Here is a 6,527-nt window from a genome sequence, read left to right on the forward strand (position 1 = left end):
GCCCTCCCTTCTCCGCCCGCCGCCACGGCCCCTCCACTCCTCCCCTTTTGGGGACCGCAGCGGGTCAACCCCTTTCAGCAAGACCCCGGGACCTGGTGTATGAAGGGCGCGATGATCTCACCTTGTTTGGGGTGGGTCGGGGGTTAGGGGGAGTAAATCTCCCTCTTTTTACTCCCTGGGGTCTTTCCTTGACCCCCCATCTCCTGGGGTATCCCCCCTGCTCGGATCTGCTGTCCTGGGTGTCACCGCCTCTGCTCTCCCGCAGGTGTTCCACGTGTCCATAGCATTTGCGTCACAATGACCTGGCTACAGGTGGGAGCTAAGCGGACGAACGCCCTAGGGTTCTCCCGGTGTGGTGTGTAGTGCGTGGGACTTGCTTCTACATTAGATTTTGGTGGTTTTAGGGGACAGGAGATTTCATGACTTCGGTGTCAAGAAAGTTAGAGGCCAGAACCTGGAAACCAAGTTTTGGCTTAAAGGAAAAAAGGTCGTGTTCAAAAATTACTGTGTATGTATACATATTTTTAAAATATCCATATATCCTATTTATTTTATACTTATTACTTACACTTATGGACTTCTTCTCTTATCCTTTGTCATATGGAAAGAACCAAATAATTTTTTTTTCTGAAATACTTTACAGATCTAAGGAAGAAAAAGTGTTGGAACAGGTGTTTCTTAACATCTGTGCTGAAATGAAACCCCAATGACCATCCGGGTTATGTTAAGTATTTTTTAATAAGTTTATTGAACAGTCACTGATGGAAACAATTTAGGAGGATGGAATAAAATATAGGTATTGGGAAATGATGCAAACAAATTCGAAATCCACAGCTAATATGAGGTGCTGCTCCCTGTGTGCCAGGAATATGTTGTATAGTTTACATTTAATCCTTAGAGCAACCAAATATTGTAGGTAATGTTATTGTCCCATTTTACGGATGAAGATACTTCCCAGAATGCTATAGAGTATCAATAAGGGTTTTAACCCACTTAATCTCAAAATAGAATGGAGTTGAAAAAGAAAGAGATAATTATTTTTTAACCGAATGAAAGGCTTTTTCTAACATTGTGGGTACTCAATAAATTGATGAATATATTTACCAGTTAATTGAAGCATTGAGAAAGGAATAAGACCTCCAGGAAGGTCTTTTTTTCTTTTTTCAATTCTATAATGTTCTTTTTCGTACGAATACTGATTTGCCAGTCATATGAAAATGTATTAGAAACTCTATATATCAAAAGTTAGCTCTGAGGCAGATATTTACATTTGTTATGAGAGAGTCAGTCCAATAGCAGATTGCTTGAACATGCAACATGTCCTTAAAATGCAGATAATTGGAGCACAGACATTGGGGGAAGCGAGAAAGGCTGCTGATTTATAAAATTACTTAGGGTTTTTTTTTTTAAAATATTTTTTAGTTGTAGTTGGACACAATACCTTTATTTTACTTATTTTTATGTGACACTGAGGCTTGAACTCAGTGACCTGCACATGCTAGGTGAGCACTCTACCACTGAGCTACTCCAGCCCCTATTTTAATTTTTTTCCCCTTCTGAAGATCAGGGTAGAAATCTTGGCTATGAGTCCAACAACCTGTCACAGATACTAAAAATGGCTTCAAAGGTAAGATAAAAGTGAACAAATATGCAATACAAGCACTATCTAGTCAACATGACACGAAATTTCCCTGAGTTCTCAGAGAATTTAAGAGAAAACGCCAAGTGACTTTTCATCAGTCTTAATCTTGTGCTAATACTTAGGAAAATATTGAGGAAGAAATAATAAAGTTTTGCTATTTTACTTCATCACAGTGAGTGCTTGTCTGTCCCTTAAAAAAATTCACTCCATCTACAACACTTGGTTTTTGGATATCAAATTGTTTCCATCTTACAGAGAACCCACAGGTTGCTAGTGAGAATTTAAACTAATTTCTAAGAAGAATGGTCATTGAATAACACAAGCTGATATTAGGAAAGAAATAAAGTACAGTTTCCAGAGTGCAACAGGATGAGAAAGAAAGTTTCCCAATGGCGGGGGTTGGGAGGTAATCCTTACATGTTAGACTCAATAAATTTTCTTATGAGTGTCCCAATCCAAGATGTGCTAATAAGACTGCATGACTTAGGAATAGTAGTGGGCTACAATTAACAGACCCAGGATAGCAGTGGATTAAATGAGACAGAAATTTATTTTCTCTCACTTAAAAGAAATTGGAGGGTGGGCAGCCTAGCGCTGGTATGATCCCCACAATGGTGTCAGAGTGTTACCCTCCTTTCTCTCGTTCTAGTCCACCACCCTTAGCAAAGCAGTACTGTTTCAAGGTAAATCCAGGTGAAGATGTGGAGAAATCAGCACCCTCACACACTTCTGGTGAGAATGAAAATGGTTCATACACTTCAGAAAACAGTTTGGCCCTTTCTCAAACCGTTCAACATAGAATTGCCATGTGACCCAGCAGTTCTACTCCTAGATCTATACTCAAGAGAAATAAAAACCCAGATCCATGTGATCATCTACAGCAGCAGCATTCAAAAATAGAAGGTTGAGACAATCCAACTGACCATCAGTGGGCAAATGAATAAACAAAATGCAATATGATCATATAATAGAATGTTATTTGGCCACGAAAAGGAACAAAGTATTGATATATGCTGCAACTTTTATGAACCCTGAAAACTTTGTTGAGTGAAAGAAGTCATTCACAAAAGGCCATGTATTCTATTATTCCATTCATATGAAAGTCCAGAATAGGGAAATCTATAGAAACAGAAAGCACATTGGTGACCTTTTAGGGCTAGAATATTGGAGGGTATGGAATGAGAGCTGAAGGGTGTGGAGTTTCTTTTAGAGATAATGAACTGTTCTGAAATTAATTGCTGTGATGCATTCACATATGTGCAAACATTCTAAAAACCACTGAATTGTGCCTTTTACAATTAATTTTGAATTGTACAGTATATGAATCTTACCTCAGTAAAGATATTGAAAAAGAAGTTTAAATTTTTGTTTTCATAAATTGTTTTATTTAAACTCCACATACACAAAGTACATGCAATATCTTTCCCAGGAACAGATATAGGGTAAGAAACATACACATACAGAGCAAAATGTGAATTATTCACAGATCTAAGAATGTTGTATAAATTCTATTTACACTAAGAAGCTAAATATGAATAAACTGGACAAAAAGAAAAGGGACCACTGTTTATGGAAGAAAGAACTATCCCATGTTCATGCCCTGGATACCTCTTGATGGTATAAAGAACTTCCTGTTACACAAATATTTTGCAAGTATCATCTAGTCTTATACCATTTCAGTCTTCATAACTATTCCTGTTTTAATGAAGGAAGAAGCACCAAGCCTTTTAGAAATTAGACTTAATAACAAGGGAATGAAATGATACTTTGTTGTGAGAAACTAGTACTGATGGAAGATACTCTTGGAGGTAAAACAAACACAGCTAATTCCCCACTCTAACCCCAAATCCACACCTACAATAAAAACCAAAAAGGAAAGAAATTTTTAAAAAAAGCAAGATAAAAGTGAAAAAAAGTTTTTGGCATCAAAGCTCCAAATTTCTACCTTAATTTTTAAAAAGAACATTAATTTAGGAGACTTTTTCAAATCAATGTGCGTTATTTTACATGAACAATTTAGTCATAAAAACAGTTCACATAGAAAATTAGTTTCTCAGGAGAGATGTTTCATGGTCTTAAGAAATAATGCTGAATAATGCTTAGGCCCCTTAATGTTTGCCAATTATTTTCCCTCTTCACCCTCTTAGATAATCTAAAATAGATTAGCAGTGTACTTCATTCTATGTGCCTAGAACAGCGTCATGTTACTGTTATGTGGGAATATGGATCTGTAGGCCATCTTGATTACTGAATCAATACTTTAGCTCTTTAATATATGCATTTCATAAGTCTATATAATCTTACCTCTGTTATTAATGTATAATCCAATCTCTTTTAGCGGGATTGTTGGTAATCTATTGTTAATGTTTTAAATGTTCCTTACACTCTCAGCCACCATAAGCAAGCAAGGCAGAATGTTCTCCTTGTCACTCACTAGCACATAAGGCAATGCTCTGCCATTCGAAGTGTGAAATCCCTTTATATCCTGACTCATCTTTGTCAGCATCATATGTACTCATTCTGCCTGGCTGTTATTGTTTAGATGGGAGGTGTCTCCCCAAAGCCCATGTGTGAGACAATGCTAGAAAGTTTAGAGGTGAAATGATTGGGTTATGACAGCCTCAACCTGATAAGTAAATTAATCCCTTGATAGGGAATAACTGAGTGGTACCTGAAGGCAGTAGGGTGTGGCTGGAGGATGTGGGTCATGGGGGGCGTGCCTTTGGGGTATATTTTTGTATCCAGTGAGTTGAGTCTCTCCCTCTTTGTTTCCTAATTGTCATGTCTTTCACCACACTCTTCTTCCATGATGTTCTGCCTTAACTCAGGCCCCAAAGAATGGAGTCCGCTGTCTGTTGACTAAGACTTCTGAAACCATGAGCCTCAAATAAACTTTTTCTCCTCTGAAATTGTTCTTGTCAGGTCTTTTGGTCACAGCAGCAAAAAAGCTGACGAAAACACTGGCTCATAGTAGGAGATGTTAAGATTGAGCTTAAATTACTGTTATTATCAATGTGTTTAGTAAGAGAAGAGCTATGCATATGACTCTCTCCAAAGCTCAGATCATTAATGAGAAAAAAAAATCACTTTTCATTCAGAGTTTCTGAGAGACTAAAAGTAGATAATCTCATAATAATCAATTTTGGAAAACTGATGTTTCAAAATTATTACTAAAATTATTGTCTGATTTCTATTGGTGTTTGAAATTTAAAGAAAATTAGTCTTATATATAAAAGGATGCTGTTGGAACTTAATATACTCAAAAACATGGATTAAGCATCTTGGTCAAATTTGTTTTAGTTCTTGTGATCATTTGCGCTCTCCATGTAGCAAAACAAGCTTTTTTTTATACTCTCTATTGAACTAGTTATATCTTTCAGAAAATTTGTGTATATGAAAATAGAAGAAATATTTAATTAGTAGCATTAACTTTTGTTAATTAAAATTAACTTCCTTTCCCTTCAAAATTATGGCTGCAATGAAGAGAGGAGGCCTATTCCCACAGAGAGAAAGGTAATTATTTTTATTGCCACACTAGCTTGGGTTTCTGCATAAATAATGTAGTTTTCCTCTCTTCCATCCCTAGTATCATGCAATGGAATTTCTCTAAGGAAAATGCTGGTGGTGGCATCAAAATGGGGCATCTTGCTCACCGCAGGTGGGGAATTTTGCCTGTCATGCACTGGGAGTATAACTCAGCCTCTGACTAGGAACTGTGCCAAGGTTGAACAAACCTCAGCCCAGAGTTCACAGCTATACCCTGGTCTTGGTAGACATATGGCTGATAATCTCACAAAGTCACAGTGTCGAGTAAAGAACAGGACTTACTAAAAGCTTAGGATGGTATTCTCTAGGTCTTTGGGATCTTTCTTTCCCTCTTCACAGGGACAGTTAAGAAGAGTCACTAAGATCTCAGGTATAGATGGTAAACGTAGTGCAGGTGAAGCCTCACCTACACATTTAGTCAAATCATGGACTAAGGGGCTGAATTAAGACTGCAGTTCCTATTTCCTAATTCTTAAACTACAGTGTGTTTCCTCTTCTTGTTTTAACTCTTTTGCAAACTTGCTTTGGTAAAGACTGTTAAAGCATTTCCTCAATAGTTATCCTCTCCTTTATCTAGAGCAGTAAAAGTTTAAGCTGAGCACATTGTATCCCAGTTTAAGACTACCTATCTTAGTTTCCCTTGCTGTAAGCCTTGTCAATGTGACCTGGTTCTAGTCAATAGGATGTGACTGGAAGACATGCATGTGACTTTTGGGTTATGCCCTTTAAAGGAACACAGCCAAACCATTGCCTCTTCCCTTTCCCACTGGGTCAATCACCTTTGGCTATGCAAGTGGGAGTAATCCACTGGGAATGTCTGGATTCTTGATCTCCTGAACTGCCATTCTGTTCAGATTGTTTTATCAGAAGAAAATTGGTTTGGTTTTCAAATGTGTCCCAAACATCACCTGTTAAAGACTTGGCTACCAGCCTGTGGTGCTATTGGCAGGTGGTGGAAACTTTAGGGGTTGTGCCTAGTAGAAAGAAGTTAGGTCATCGGGACATGGTTTTGGAGGGTGTGTTAGTCATATTTTCATTACTGTGACCAAAATATCCAACAAGAACAACTTAGAGGAGGAAAAGTTTATTTTGGTTCACAATTTCAGAGGTTTAATTCATGGTAGGGCAACTCCATTGCTCTGGGCCCAAGGTGGGGGCAGAACATCATGGCAGGAAGGTGTCATGTCACCCCATGACAACCAGGAAGGAGAGAGAGAGAGAGGGAGAGAAAGAAAGAGAGAAGTGGCAAAGGAGCCACAGAGAAGATGCACTCTTCCAGGGTATTCCCCCAGTGACTTACCTTCTCCAGTCACTCCCTACCTGCCTGTAGTTATCACCT

At 38.2% G+C, this 6,527-nt stretch overlaps 1 protein-coding gene across 9 annotated transcripts in view; it reads right to left on the reverse strand.

Annotated features, from left to right (window-relative positions):
- The window catches only part of Ica1 (islet cell autoantigen 1), a 152,432-nt gene extending 152,162 nt beyond the window's left edge, over window positions 1-270 (reverse strand). For 3 of the 9 annotated variants that reach the window (XM_048785994.1, XM_015488250.2, XM_015488251.2), the window contains exon 1: window positions 122-269. The gene's annotated coding sequence lies outside the window, so the exon portion shown is untranslated. Of the gene's footprint in view, window positions 1-121 lie in introns of all 9 variants that reach the window. The other 6 variants (XM_048785993.1, XM_015488249.2, XM_015488254.2 and 3 more) reach the window with 4 other exon arrangements.
- Window positions 271-6,527: the final 6,257 nt, after the last annotated feature.

Source organism: Marmota marmota, unplaced genomic scaffold (genome assembly GCF_001458135.2).
Source record: "Marmota marmota marmota unplaced genomic scaffold, marMar, whole genome shotgun sequence".
Lineage (NCBI taxonomy): Eukaryota > Metazoa > Chordata > Mammalia > Rodentia > Sciuridae > Marmota > Marmota marmota.